The sequence below is a fragment of the Hippocampus zosterae genome, chromosome 6 (genome assembly GCF_025434085.1).
Source record: "Hippocampus zosterae strain Florida chromosome 6, ASM2543408v3, whole genome shotgun sequence".
NCBI classification, from domain to species: Eukaryota; Metazoa; Chordata; class Actinopteri; order Syngnathiformes; family Syngnathidae; genus Hippocampus; species Hippocampus zosterae.
The window spans coordinates 19,557,804-19,571,798 of record NC_067456.1 but is presented as its reverse complement, the minus strand read 5'-3'; the positions used below and the strand labels follow the sequence as shown (position 1 = coordinate 19,571,798).

Below are 13,995 nucleotides of genomic sequence, written 5' to 3'. Positions count from 1 at the left end.
GCTTTCCGTTTTCAATCACAGCGATGATGAATAGACGCAGGAAACACAATAAAACAAGAAAGTTAACAACTCAATGCAGTAAAAAAGAGTAAAGATCAGATTATACTAGTCCAGAAAATGACTTTTGCAGTTAAAGTCATTAACATTTACGTCTGTACAGTGTGTGTGTGTACATGAAACTCCTCACAACAAAACCTACGTGTGTGAAAATAACCCCGAGTGTGAAAAAATCTTCATGCATTAAAGCCATTCCCTCTTTTCTGTTTCCCCTACAACGAAAAGTCCCCCTGTTGCATAATACGAAATATTTTTCTCCACCCTTGCCTCGCAACGAGGTTCACTACAACGAAAACAAGCCTTCCATAAAAGTCTGATCCAACCTTAGCCTGCCAGAGCCACTGCTAATGCTTAGCTCGGAAACGGCAACAGCAACCACTACACTGGCTTACACTTGCGCAGTTTTACATGAAGTATTTGTTATTAGTTTCAGACGCAGCATGAACGTTGCATTGCTAAAATGGCTACAAAACAGACCTTTTCAGACCAAGGAGTTAAGAAAAGACAAGCATTCACGCTTGAAGACAGGATAAAAGGAATAAAAATGAAAGATGGAGGAAGAAAAGTAAAATACATTATGCAAGAAATGGATGTAAGTGAAAGTACTGAGCATAAATTTCACAATTTCTTTCCCGTTTTTTTTCTTTCTACACTGGCTATACGAAGTGTCAAATAAGTGTATGCTCTTACTTATGCACTATTGGAATAAAAATAGTCCACATATAGTTTTGTGTTTGTGTGTGGTTATGTCTGAGATAAAATTTGCTACAGTGAAAAGTCCCTTGTTGTGAAAAATTTCTTGTTGCAAACATGATTTTGTTGTAGAGGAGTTTCGCTGTATGTGTGTGTGGGTAAAGAGCAGATTATACTAGTCCGGAAAATGACTTTTGCAGTTAAAGTCATTAACATTCACGTCTGTACAGTATGTGTGTGTGTGTGTGTGTGTGTGCTTCTCCCGCTTGGTGTACCTTAGCCTTCTCCACTACGTACAATCTCTATACACAGCTTGTAATGGAAGCGCTCGCTGGCAATCCGTTGTGGAGTCGTTCGACGCAATGCAAATTATTTCAGCTTGAGTCGAGCTGTGGACAATGTTGACAGGCTTGAATGCAGTAGCCATACATTTAACTATGGCTTCAGCAAATGTGTTCTTTCGTCGTGTCATTCATTTTCTTCGCTTTGAAATGATCCACAGCTGTCTGTCTGAGACGAGGGGGCGGAGTACTCACGTCAGCTGTGTGCGTGGCCATTAAGTGGTATAGTTGTACTATTGCATATTTTGTGTCTACTAAAGTACATTTTCTGTTATAAAATCACAGCAGATGCCACTTGATACTCTCGTAATTGTGCCCCCCAGTCGCCATCCACCTAGGTCAGTACACAGTGAAGACTGCAGTTCCCTGAATCAAGGGAAGTCCTGTAACATCAACATGGCTTTGCAAATGCTGACGAAATGACCTTGCGGCTCATGGTTTATAACATCACACATCTTAAGTGAACATTCAGATGAGACATGAATTTGGACATTTATGGGTGCACACATATTTAAAGGTCACTGTCTCATTGTGCTCTTCCTCCGGTGAGAAAAAGGCGAACATTTATGATGCTCTATATTCTCCTTTAAATGAGTCTCGGAAGACCTTAAAGTATGATAATGCAGATGTATTAATTTAAAGAGTGATGTGGTATAGCTTGAGTGACAAAAATAGAGACTGGGGCTGGGTGGGAGCAGATGGCCAATCGTGATCAGCTGGTATGAAGTAAGTAAGCGGGTCAGGCCTCTCCTCCACTTCCATCGGACCAGTCATACATTATGCAGAAGTGCAGCCACTGTGAGGTGCTCCGAAAAGCTTCTTTTGCCACCATCTAAAAGTCCATATAACAATTCAAATGTGTCTAACAGTCGTTGGATTGTGACACTCCTCCCCGTGGTCAAGTGTCAATTTTAAAATGACACCAATCATCTTGATAGCAGGGGAAATTACAGGTCACAATGAAAGGGCTTATTCCATAAAATGTTCAAATGGAAAAAAGATTTGGTTCATTCAAGTGAACTTGCTCTTCTGATTTGCCTTTCAGACCATGAGTGTGGACCATATTGAATTTTCCACCAGTATGACTTTCCTGGAAAAGGGTCTGCCCCTCAAGGTTTATTCATTTATTGATTGCTGCTGCAGGGCCTGGGCTGCATCATTCATGCAGGGCGACAAATATTTATTACGGCTATATGCTCTACAATGTGAGTTTACAAAAGCCCTTTGGAAGATGGTACAAAATTCATTTAATTTATCTGAATTGATTTGCTTCTGCTGGGATATTTTAAGCACAAGCAGTGCAATTAGAGACACCATACGGATTATTACACAGCTTTCCTCAGGCACATTCACTTCACAAAACACGCTGACCACGCAGTTGTCTGATCATTTAAGTTTGAGCTCTTTAAGCACTAAGTGCTCACTCTCTGGTAATGCTAAAAGGACCCCAGTACTCTACCTGGAGTCAGGTAAAACAAGCAGCAAGGAAGATCGAGGCATACGCTGACAGAGCGAGAGAGAGAGAGAGAGATCAAAGGGAAGGGTAAGTTGCAAGAGGAGCAAAAGCTTCTTGTCTCGGAACAACTGCAATCACAGCCCCTGCCAAAGCCCTCTGGATTCATCCAGCAGCCTGACAGAAATGTCTCAACAGGCGTTAAAGTGCTCAGAGCAGACTACCGTTTGTGGAGTGTACTATGAGTGAAGGTAAAAGTAAAACAGCATCTTCTTTTGCCAAAGTATAATTTAGCCTACACGGTATATTCCATTTTGACTTTCAGCACAGCTCGCTCAGATACGCGTTTAAAATAATGATATATATATCACAAGCAGCTCTCCTTATGATGAAGCAATGCATTTCAACATCACCATAGTACCAATTAAAACACAGCATTATTCAGGTGGGAGGCAACATGCTTGATAGCTTAAGTCTTCTCATTAGATGTTTACACAAGTACCTAATGAAGTGCCTGGTGAGTGTATGCCCCATCATTACTGATGAATCCATTGCACTAATAATGCTGGCACATGAGCATGATCACAAAACGCTTGTATTCCTTCATTTCCAAACATCAGGCTGTCCAGAATGGCCTTACCTCCTGTTGTTACCCTGCGGCGTAGACGCATGCACGCGCACAGCCGCACACGTACACACAGAGGTTCACATCCACACGACCCATCTGTTCAACTCTCCAGACCTTGCATCTGGCCTGACATGAACCATAACTTTGTACGCAAACACAAGCGCACACTGTGAAGCGTCACAGCAAACTAAGTCGGGTCATACTGTTGAGTTGGCATTAGAGTTGCAGTGCGCATGGCAGCAAGCACAAAACACACAGCATCTAAAACAAAATCTAATCTGCCTTTGACAGGCATTTTTTAAGGAAAAGGAAGACAGACAGAGGATGAATCGAATCATCAAGGTTGCGAGCTTGGCTGTTTTGACTGCAGGGAGCTGGTGCTGTTGCTCAGCAAAGGAAGCGCAAAATAAAGCCTTTCCAACCAACCAAAACACATCATATCGTTAGTAAATTCAGACGCATCTTGCTCTCGCAGAGAACTATCAGGCATGAACAAGGACTAAATGGCCTATGTGTGTGATCTTGTATGTGAATCCTCTCTTGGGTTACATAACCTGGAATCATCCCATTATCACGGGAGTTGACAGTGCATTCAGCTGCTCGCCATGTGGCCTTCACTATCTGTTGCGTTGACGTGATGCATGTGACACACTGATGACAATTAAACATAGAGCAGGCAGGGGACATCTGGCACAGAGGCGACATAGCGGACATGATGCAATGTTGACCCTTTGGTGTCAAAACACACATTTCTGTCACATTCAGTGTATGAAAATATAAAACCAACAGAGGTGAAGGCAGCTGGAGGATACACATCCAGGAACAAATAAAGTGAATCAATGGTGCAATTTTGTTATGAAGGATGTCAAGTTGTTTAGTTGATTTTTCATATGAATTTCCATGGAGTGAAAGCACATTTTCATGAATGTTCTGAACTCCTGTTTTGTCACCAGTGTCCTATCAAGCAGAATATCGATGCAGAGCAGAAGGCAATGGAGGAGGTCTGCAATGTTGGTCAGAGGCTCAACTTTCCACGGCTGACGTGTTGCCCTCAAACACTACAAACTAAATGAGAGTACAGAATTTCGCCTGTTTACAGCCATCTATGCAGTCATTTTTAACCCCATTTTAATACACTTTTTTTTACAAATCATACATCTGACCAAAACCTTAATGATCTATTTGTAGATTATACTGCAATCACTGGCCAACCACACCCAAATCACCTTGCATAGGCTCCACTTCGCTTGCCACTCTAGAGAGAATGAATGGTAGAGAAAATAGACGATGGAAGAATAATCAAACTTCTGTAATATCACAAAACGTTCAGAACAGAGGGATGGTCCAGAACCACAACATGCCCACTTATATTTGTGCATGTTGCATGTGGGGTTCAAATTGTGGCATATATATATAGGAACATACAAATGAGATCAATGTGTGTGTGAGTGACAGAGAGACAACGAGAGAGAGAGAGAGAGAGAGAGAGAGAGAAAAGAGAAAGAGAGGAACACGAAGGGAAGGGTACGTGAGGCAACATGGGAAGCAGGCTGGCTGTCAGGACGTGGAGTCCATTGTCTGTCCGACAATGAAGATATCAAGTCGGTAGGAGTCCTATCGTGCTCTCAATAGAGTCATTAACATCTCGGGGCAGGGGCTACCTGTGCGTGTGTTTGTGTGTGTGCGCGTGTCTTTGTTGTAAGTGTCGTGGATGAAAACTGATTTTTAACACATTCCTGCCAAACTGGGAATAATGAGGAGGAGGGGGGGGGGGGACTGATTTACCTCTTGATCAAATTCTCAGTTCACCTTCCTCAATCAAATATAATCTACTCTGCGAATTCAAATACGGGGATTATGTCTATTTTTAAATATTTGTGGACTTGAGTTGCCAAATCACAAAACTCAAGTCAACAGAATTTGAGATGGATTATCCTCTGCTCCACCCAATGCAAATGCCAACATCAAGCTAACACCCCGAGTCGATATTCCCTAGCCATTCGTTAACTTTCGAGAGCACCTGTCCTCATTAAGGTGCCAGGTGAAAGCGGGCTATGCCCAGGACTGGTCAACAGCCCAATTGCAGGGCACATGCAGGATAAATAAACAATGATTCACAATACAGTATGAAAATATCATGCATGTTTTTGGTATGTAGAAGGAAGACGGAATACCCAGAGAAGAACCCAAAACAAGCACAGAGAGAACATGCAAACGCACGCCTCAAAGGACTGCCTGACCTGGGATTTCTCGACTGCGAGGGAAATGTATTGACCAATCTTCCACTGTTCTGCCTTCTTTTCGATACTGTATCTCAACCATCGCTTCCCTGACCCACAATAAAAACAAAAATCACAACAAATGATGAGTATTAAATATGTCCTCATGTCACACAGGAAATATATTGTAAAAAGCCATACAATTAAGACTTCCTCCTCCATCGCATTAACACGAACTTCTCCCACCCAGCCCCACCACCCCCTCCCACGCTGTCTGTTAGTTAACAGGCACTGGCTCCATTCAGCTTGTAAAATAACCCCCCTTCAAGCCACCACTTTTTTTTGCTCCTTGCCCTCCATGAGTGGACGGCCTGCCTTCACCTCAGTAATTACAATAATCACTCAAGCAAAGCTAATACTTTCCTCATTATGACAAAACACCGGAGGGGGACAACAGGTCGTTAAACTATTTTGGAGTGTAAAATTTAGGCTACTATTCTGCAATATTTTGCAATTTGATAGTGCATATATGATGTCTGGCAGAAAACAACATGAAAGAGCGAGTTGAAAGGTGCAGGATGCAACCACGATTGCCGTTCCTTCAACGTGCCTAAAATCATCAAGGCATCAGTTAAGAAAACTGTTGATGAACCAAAGCGTGTAAAAGTTCACAGACATTAAAACTTATCATGTCATTTTTAGAGTCTCTACAGAAAAAAAGCTAGTGAGTGGCCAGTTTAAGCACACAGAAAGCCCCCAAATTATAAATTTAAAAGTGATGTAGACTCCCGAGTTGATTCCTCTCCAACTGCTGCTGACCGCAGTGCGCTTTGTTTACACTGCGCTATGACTGGAGATAAAGTTGCACCACAATGAAACCCCGAGAAAAGACCATTTACGAAAAACAATGCAAAAACAACCAAATTAAACCGATGCCAAAATTTCCCATGAAGCACAATAAAAACAGTCGGGACTCGGACACTCGCACTACACAGTACCTTCCTGGTCACCATCACGGTTAAGATGCATAAAAAACTTACCTTCTTCTATTACTAGGCGGGTGGTAGTGGCGATGGTATGTTTCCTCAGCCGATAGAAAGCAACCGCTTTCTCCTCGTCTTCCCCGTAACAGCGGATTTGTTTCTCGTGTCTGTTTCTTTAGTTATAAATCATTCCACATCCTCGTCAATGTCACGCCGTCTTCTCTTTCATCGTTTTCTTTGCCCCGCTGCTATAAAATGTCCGTACGATGCCGAAAAATCTCAGCTTCTGATCCTGTCATTTAGTTTCAACGGAGAAACTGGGCTGTGCGCGCAACTCCCTCCCGAGGCTTTGTAACAGGAAACCACAGGAAGGAGGAGGAGGAGAAAATAGGGAGGGAAAAAGGAAAGAAAATCGAGTGCGATTTTATGATCCAGAGTCTTAAAGGAGTTTCAAAAAACTGCCTCTTCGTCTCTCTTGAAGTTCCAGAGCCAAGGCACACGTTGCACAGTAGCCGCTATGCTGAATGCGTCGCTGTGCCAGACTGCTGAAAATTAGTGTGCAACTGGGAATGCGTGCGCGTGCGCGTCTACATGCTTGCGATCGCGTGGGAGTGTGTGTGGCGCAGCGTGCGCTCCTGCAGCACGCATCACAGCGGGACTTGAGTGTTTTTTTTTCAAAAGCAGACAAATGGATCCCCGCCCATTGGCCTCTCTGAACAAGGACCCCAAAACAGGCTCGAGGGGCCCCCAGCGGTCATTAGCTGCCCGGTGAAGACCACTTCCTTTGTGGGCGTGTGTAAAGTAAAGGCTTGTTCAGGAGGCGCTCCCCAACCTGGAGTCTGACCTTTTATTTTAACACGTCCCTGGTCCTTTTAACCGAGTTCCAAATGAGCAATTGGCAGGGGTAGAAAGTTGGCACTGCAGTTGAAAATCAAGACTGGCAGGAAATGTACACTTTCTTTTCTTTCTTTCTTTCTTTCTTTCTTTCTTTCTTTCTTTCTTTCTTTCTTTCTTTCTTTCTTTCTTTCTTTCTTTCTTTCCTTCTTTCTTTAAAATACAAGCTGTTGTATGATAAATTTTCAGAATTTTGAAAGGGAAATTGGCTGTAGCTGTTTAGAATTTCCAATTTGCCAAATGTGCACAGGGTTGTTGATTTTATATATTTTTTTGATTCAGTCTAGTCTAGTCTTCTAGCTGCATGGATCTGTATTCTATTTGCTTTAGCCACCTGGTGATAATCCTGATAACCTGATAACCTTGATTCTGTTACATCGCTATTTGGAGTCTTCAACTAACATCCCGTGCATGTTTTGGGTCTATGGAAGAAACCCACATTACTGTAGCTGGAGTAAAACCACAACGCAATGGAAGCACATACAAACTCCACACAGAAACATCCCCTGCAAGACTCGAACCTACTTGGTATGATCGAGGCGTGCTCACCACACATGGACGGTGCTACCTTTCATGAACATTTTGTGCTGTTCTATGTGAAGTCACACACTGACTGATCCACTTAACATCAGTCTGGAGGTTAGCCAAACAGAGATCACATCTCCACTATTTGACAATGGGATGAACAAGAAAACTTCAAGAAAATCCACACAGATATACAAACACCACAAGAATAGATTCCAACCACGGACCTTTTTTTTGTGACAGTGCTGAACTTTGTGAGGGTGGCAAAAACATTGGATCCATATCGTTCAAAGTTTTGACATGTTTCCATTGAGTCACAAGAGTAAGATATTTTCTGTATGGTAACTTTATGGCGGAACGAGACACACGACACTATGTTCATTGGTTGTAAGAAAATTGTCAACTCCCTGCAACCAAGTGCATGTAACTGGAAAAACACAACAACATCAGAAATAAAATTTTGCGATTGAGAGAATTTTAAAGATATGGTCTCTGTCTCCTGAATTGTGTTTACTTGCACTCCAGTGTCTCAACAGAATTTGGATGAAGCTCAGAAACGGAATTGTTGATGATTTTCATCTACAATGTCTGCAGTGTGCCCAAAAGAAACAAAATCCATGATCCCAGATGCATAATCTTGACCTATAAATTCAATTCAGTAACTGTAGAACGTAATCTACATATTGGAGATTTGTTTTATTGAAATGTTTTGAATGACAATACAATACAATCCAACCGGATTTATATGGCACTTTCACAACTGCTGCAGCTGTAACAAAGCGCTTAACAAAACAGTTAACATAAAGTAAATTTATAAACACAACACATAGCATAAAACACGGACAGTCGTGCAATCCTAACCACATTTCCCTCATACGCTTTGTTGTTTAAAGCAGTTTGGGATGAAAGAGGAGAAAATCAAAGTGTCCTTTCACCAGTGGATCAGAGACGTCATGCTCAAAATGTGCACACGTTGGCTACAAGCTAAGTTTCAAAGTCAACAAGAAGCTGTAGCATCTATTGGCGAAAAAAGAGATTGGTTCACTTCGCCTGTCCCATGTAAATCCATTTCAATTCCAAGCGGTGACTCTCAGTTCCAAATACGCCCTATTACAATCCTTCAAAGTGTATTTTTCTCATTGTGTGCAAATTTCATAGAGCACATTTTACTCTAACGACTACATTTAGTTCCAGTCTAAACAGAGTAAAACTTGTACTCGTAAGAGAGTGAGTGGTATGGTGTGTGACTGGGTAGCACGTCTGCTTCACAGTGCAGCAGTGCAGGGTTCGGTTTTGGCTCTGGCCTTCTTGTGTGGAGGTTGTATGTTCTCCCTGTGCTTCCGTGGGCTTTTACTGGGTACTCTGGTTTCGTCATACGTCTTGTTGTTTGAAGCAGTTGTAAATAAAAGAGGAGAAAATCAAAGTGTACTTTCACCAGTGGAGCAAAGATGTCATGTTCAAAGCCTGCATTACTTCGCCACACGTTTGCTACAAGCTAAGTTTGAAAGTAAACAAGAAGCTGTAGCATCCGTTGACAAAAAAGGGATTTCTTTACTTCTCCTGTCCCATGTAAATCCGCTTCAATTCCAAGCGCCGACTCTCAGTTCCAAATACGCAGCCACGCTCCACGCTCCACGCCAATCCTCCTTTTTCCTTGTCCAAAGCTCCATCAGTCACCCAGCCGCACCAACGCAGACTGTCCAGCAGTGCTGACATAATCGCTGAACAAAACGGGGCAGTGCAAAAGGCTAGTCGTTACATCCGCAAAAACACAAGCGTCCCTGGGCTGTCGAACAGCGACAGTCAAATAACGCCAAGATTCAAAATCAGTGCTGGTACACACGTGTTGCAGAGAAAGCGCAACCATCAAGCAGAGATTCTGCTCCTTCAAAATTCATGGTCAAAACACTAAAAACAGTCAAGGATGGGTCCACACGGACAACAAACACCATATGACAAAGCAAAAGATAAAAACAACAACAGAAAAAAGCAGGGCTCTTGAAGACATCTTGCAGGCGGCCGCCAACTACAGCGCCATCTTTGTAGATTTTGTAAATTCCACCCATGCCCACAGGTAAACAGTGCTTTCCACCGGACTTGCGCTTGGAACGAAAATAAGGCCCGAAATGTGATAGATTAAGTTTCTCCATGCGGCAGGATGAAAGAGCTGGACTAAGCTTTGCATAATATGGACTCAGGCTACATAAGCGTGTCAAACATGTGACTGTGATCTGGGAGCAGCAACATCTCTACAATCGCAAGGAAGGAAGCTCTCATTTAAAGGAAGAGAAACAAAATGGGAAGCTCCACCCACCACTTATGTTATGCTTAGGGTTGTGACTTCTGCCTAGAAGAAGGAGAGCAGCAACAGGTCATTTGTTTCTGCTACTCCACACCACAATTAGCTGACTGCGCATCTTCTGCACTGTACTGCCGTAATTACTGCCTAAACCTGCAGTTCCCCGCCCAAAACTTTAAAATGCAACCTCCTCTCAGGGGTGATGCGATGTTTTGTCATAGATTTGTTACTTCAACAATATGACTCTAGTTTTCAAAGATGATTTTAAAGACCTTTTTTGTTTCCAGTACTCCCTATAAACAATTTGAAAAATAGTTGGACAAACAATATACAGGCTTCTGATTTCAAAAGTAGTTTTCCAAATTCAATTTGTTGTGTATGTGTTGTGATATAAGGCGATCATACATTTACATTGGTTCACAGTCAGAGCGGCCCTCCGAGGGAATCCACAACTACGATGTGGCCCGTGACCAAGAGAAGTTTGACACCACTGATTTAGAGTATTCAATCGACCCAACAATCATGTGTTTGGAATGTGGGAAGAGACTGTAATATTTGGAGAAAACCGCACAAACGGAAGGAGAACATGCTTACTGCACAAAATAAGAACATAGCCAACATTCAAAAGCCTCAACAGCAGAAGCATAAGACAGTCGTGCCAACTCATTAGTCCACCTTGCTGCCCCACCTGTAAACTCATACCACCATAATCGGCATATGGTTAAAGTAATACTTGTATGATGTATTGAACCACATTGAATTGTCAAGATGTAAACAAAAAAGAAAGTACCTCTACCGATACAAAGCACAAAGGATCATTCCGGAGGCTATACAGTATGTTCACACTACAAGGAAAGATACTTCACTGTTAAACATCGTTTGTGTTCCATCAGATGTAAACCGTGTGCACAGTGACTTTTAATCCCCACTGTTTGCTTTTGAGAAGGTCTTGTGAGGCTGGCTCAGGAGAGGCCACTCTTCATATACTCCACATAGGAGGGATTAAATTGAGTGATTTGATTCAGGTCAATCTTTGCCGGCAACAGCCGAGGAGGAGATTTTCCTGATTATGTTGCTAACAAAAGCTGCTAAACACATGAAATGAACGTAGCTCTTTCCACATAGTAGATCAACAACTTGCGGACTCATAATGTAGATGACAATACTATTCTTTTTTGCTCCACTACATGTGCCCTACAAAAGACAGTGCCAAGGTTGATGAAGTGTCAAGCCGCACTGAGAAGAGTGTGTCGCATAGTCAGAAAGCAGATTTCCTCCGAGCAAAGTGGGTTAACATCTCATTATGAGGTAGAGCAGAGGTCATCTCCTGTGTGGATCAGCTTTTTGTAATTTTATCTTTTTTATTTAGTAATTTTTTTCTCCTCTAACACAGGGCGGGGTTTACTTTGGACACAATTTATTCTGGAAGATATGGTGGGAAACAGTCAATTCGGACTCAGCTTTTATAGCTCAGAGACATCTTTTGGTTAACGGGCAAATTTTTATCTTTGTGGTATCGAAAGCCCTTTTACGAGGTTGCCACACCTTCTCAGCCACGCGGAGCAAGTGAAGGTCAGAATGACTTTTGTATTTCAGTGAAAATCATACTCAAAAATCTTCCTTTTTACAATCGGTATTGAAAAGTTGACCTAATAACTGCGCAGTACTGTGGAAGCTCCACTTCTGACAACAATCCTTTCTTTGACACTGGTCAACTTCCAAGTAGTTTGAATCATCAAACAACATTTCCCAATGATTCCTGTGAATGAAAGCAAGTTGCTCCATCACCCAACTCTTGCTGTCCTAAAACCTATTTTAACTGTACTCTGTTTTAAGTAACATCCTTAGCATTCTTTTAAAAGCGACACAAATACCCCTGAAATACACACAATGCATAACTTTGTCTGTAAAAGAACTTCAACCCATATCATCGTGAACTAAAACTGTCATATTCAATCTCTAAATCTTTTTGTAACATATTTATTTCATCAACCCTACCCTCCTCTCTCCACCATGTAAAAATGGCTTTCTCTCACAAATCATCTCATTACACTTTCATGGGTAAACATTTCTGGTCTTCTTTCAGAATGAATGGCCCACATGTTTCATTGCCTGCGCAACTGACTGGTGCTTCATATCTATTGAAATGAGTGTATTAAAGCATGTCGCATATGATGGGTGGCTTCTGCCTTTTCCCAGCGGAAGAAGGAAATTACAGTTCAAAGACGATAATTGGATTCAACTTGTGTATTCATTCAAGCCAGATCGAAAGTGACAAGCAACGTTTTAATCAGTGCCTTTTTGAGATGGTAAAAAAAAATGAGTTACTTCTAAGTGCCACTTTACAAAGATGCTTCATTTATTTGATGAAATAGCGGTGTTTGATCAGAAACTAAAGATGAGCCTGCTGTTCAAGTCCAGGTAGCTCCAACGTCCAACGTGTGTGTGTGTGTGGAGGGGCTGGCGGGGGGGGGGGGGGGGGGGGGGATTGATTAACCACTGGTTCACAGCTACGTTTTTGCTCCTCATTTCACCTTGTCACCAAGCCATAAATCAGTATTGAATGCGTGCTTCATTTCGATGTCTTCACAGATTCTCTTACTGCCCCTATTTTTTTTTCTGGATGGCATAATAGCATGGTGATTTACTGTCTTCCGTAAAGAGAAAGGATTTGAGGATGTTTTTACTGTACAGTATAGTAAAATGCACCGTAAACTGTAAATGCAGGATTTCAACAGTCTTATCTTAAATGGGCACGATTTGCCCTCTGCCCTCTTGGAAATCTTTGTATCTCTACTCTCCTCCGGTCTCTCAGCTGGAGAATTCCAAGAAACATCAGCCCTCTTCTTCCTCTGATTCATCAATCTCCTTGCAGCAAGGAGACTGATGAGCTATCTTATTTGCAGCTTAGCACACACAAAAAACGACAGATTTTAAGGCTACTATAATTAGCAGAGTGGGTTACAGCTGGATTTTGTTTCTAATTATGTATATATATATATATATATATATATATATATATATATATATATATATATATATATATATATATATATACTGTATATATATATATATGTATAAAGTGTGTGTGTACCCTAAATTTCCTAGCAAAACCATCATCAAAGATTCTTCAGCTGTTTGTGATACCTTTATTAGGGTAGCTTATGTCTCCTTTTAGTTATTACAATACAAACCCTTTGAAACCAGAAATTAATTCTTACAAAAATGTCTCCGGTTTTCACTATAGGAACCTTGCTAGACAGTTTCAGATATATCCTGTGTCACATATAGCTTTTCAATGTAACAACATGTACTTCAACATTTTCGAAATGAATTTTGTCAAATTAGTTTTTCAATGGATCTGACCGATCATCATCATCATCATCCCAGGCTCAAATGGTCACATCCACCCAACTGTGATAACAGATAACAGTTTTTGATCGCCGTGCACGATGGCTTGGCCAAGGCATACACAGGCAAGCAACAGAGTTCCCGTTGGGATCATAATGCTGGCATACTGCTCAAAACAAGCTTGGTTTTTTTTTTTAGCTTATTCCCCACCCCGACCACAAAACAGTGTCAACTAATGCAATCATTCTTCAATCGGTGTTCCATGGTGGAAATCTAATCACAATGGTTGGAGGTTTCAGAGAACCATCTGCTTTAATCCGTTCCCTGAGAAATATCCCCGTCACAGCGTTGCCTTTGCCGCTGAAATAATTACCCATTTTGGCTGCCAATTTTACAAGGTTTATCTTGTTAGGGGCGCGGCAAATGCGTGAGGTTGACAGTACTTCCTGAGGCGTTTTCTATTGCGGTGACCCTGTCCGGCCCCTCAGACGCTGGACAATGCTGGACAAACACTAAGCTTCTGTGTGTCTGCCAAAGCTCCTGGCCTTACCC

At 41.9% G+C, this 13,995-nt stretch overlaps 1 protein-coding gene across 3 annotated transcripts in view; it reads right to left on the bottom strand.

Annotated features, from left to right (window-relative positions):
• The window catches only part of sema4c (sema domain, immunoglobulin domain (Ig), transmembrane domain (TM) and short cytoplasmic domain, (semaphorin) 4C), a 133,162-nt gene extending 126,196 nt beyond the window's left edge, over positions 1-6,966 (bottom strand). For all 3 annotated transcript variants that reach the window (XM_052066979.1, XM_052066980.1, XM_052066981.1), the window contains exon 1: positions 6,432-6,966. The gene's annotated coding sequence lies outside the window, so the exon portion shown is untranslated. The remainder of the gene's footprint in view (positions 1-6,431) is intronic.
• Positions 6,967-13,995: the final 7,029 nt, after the last annotated feature.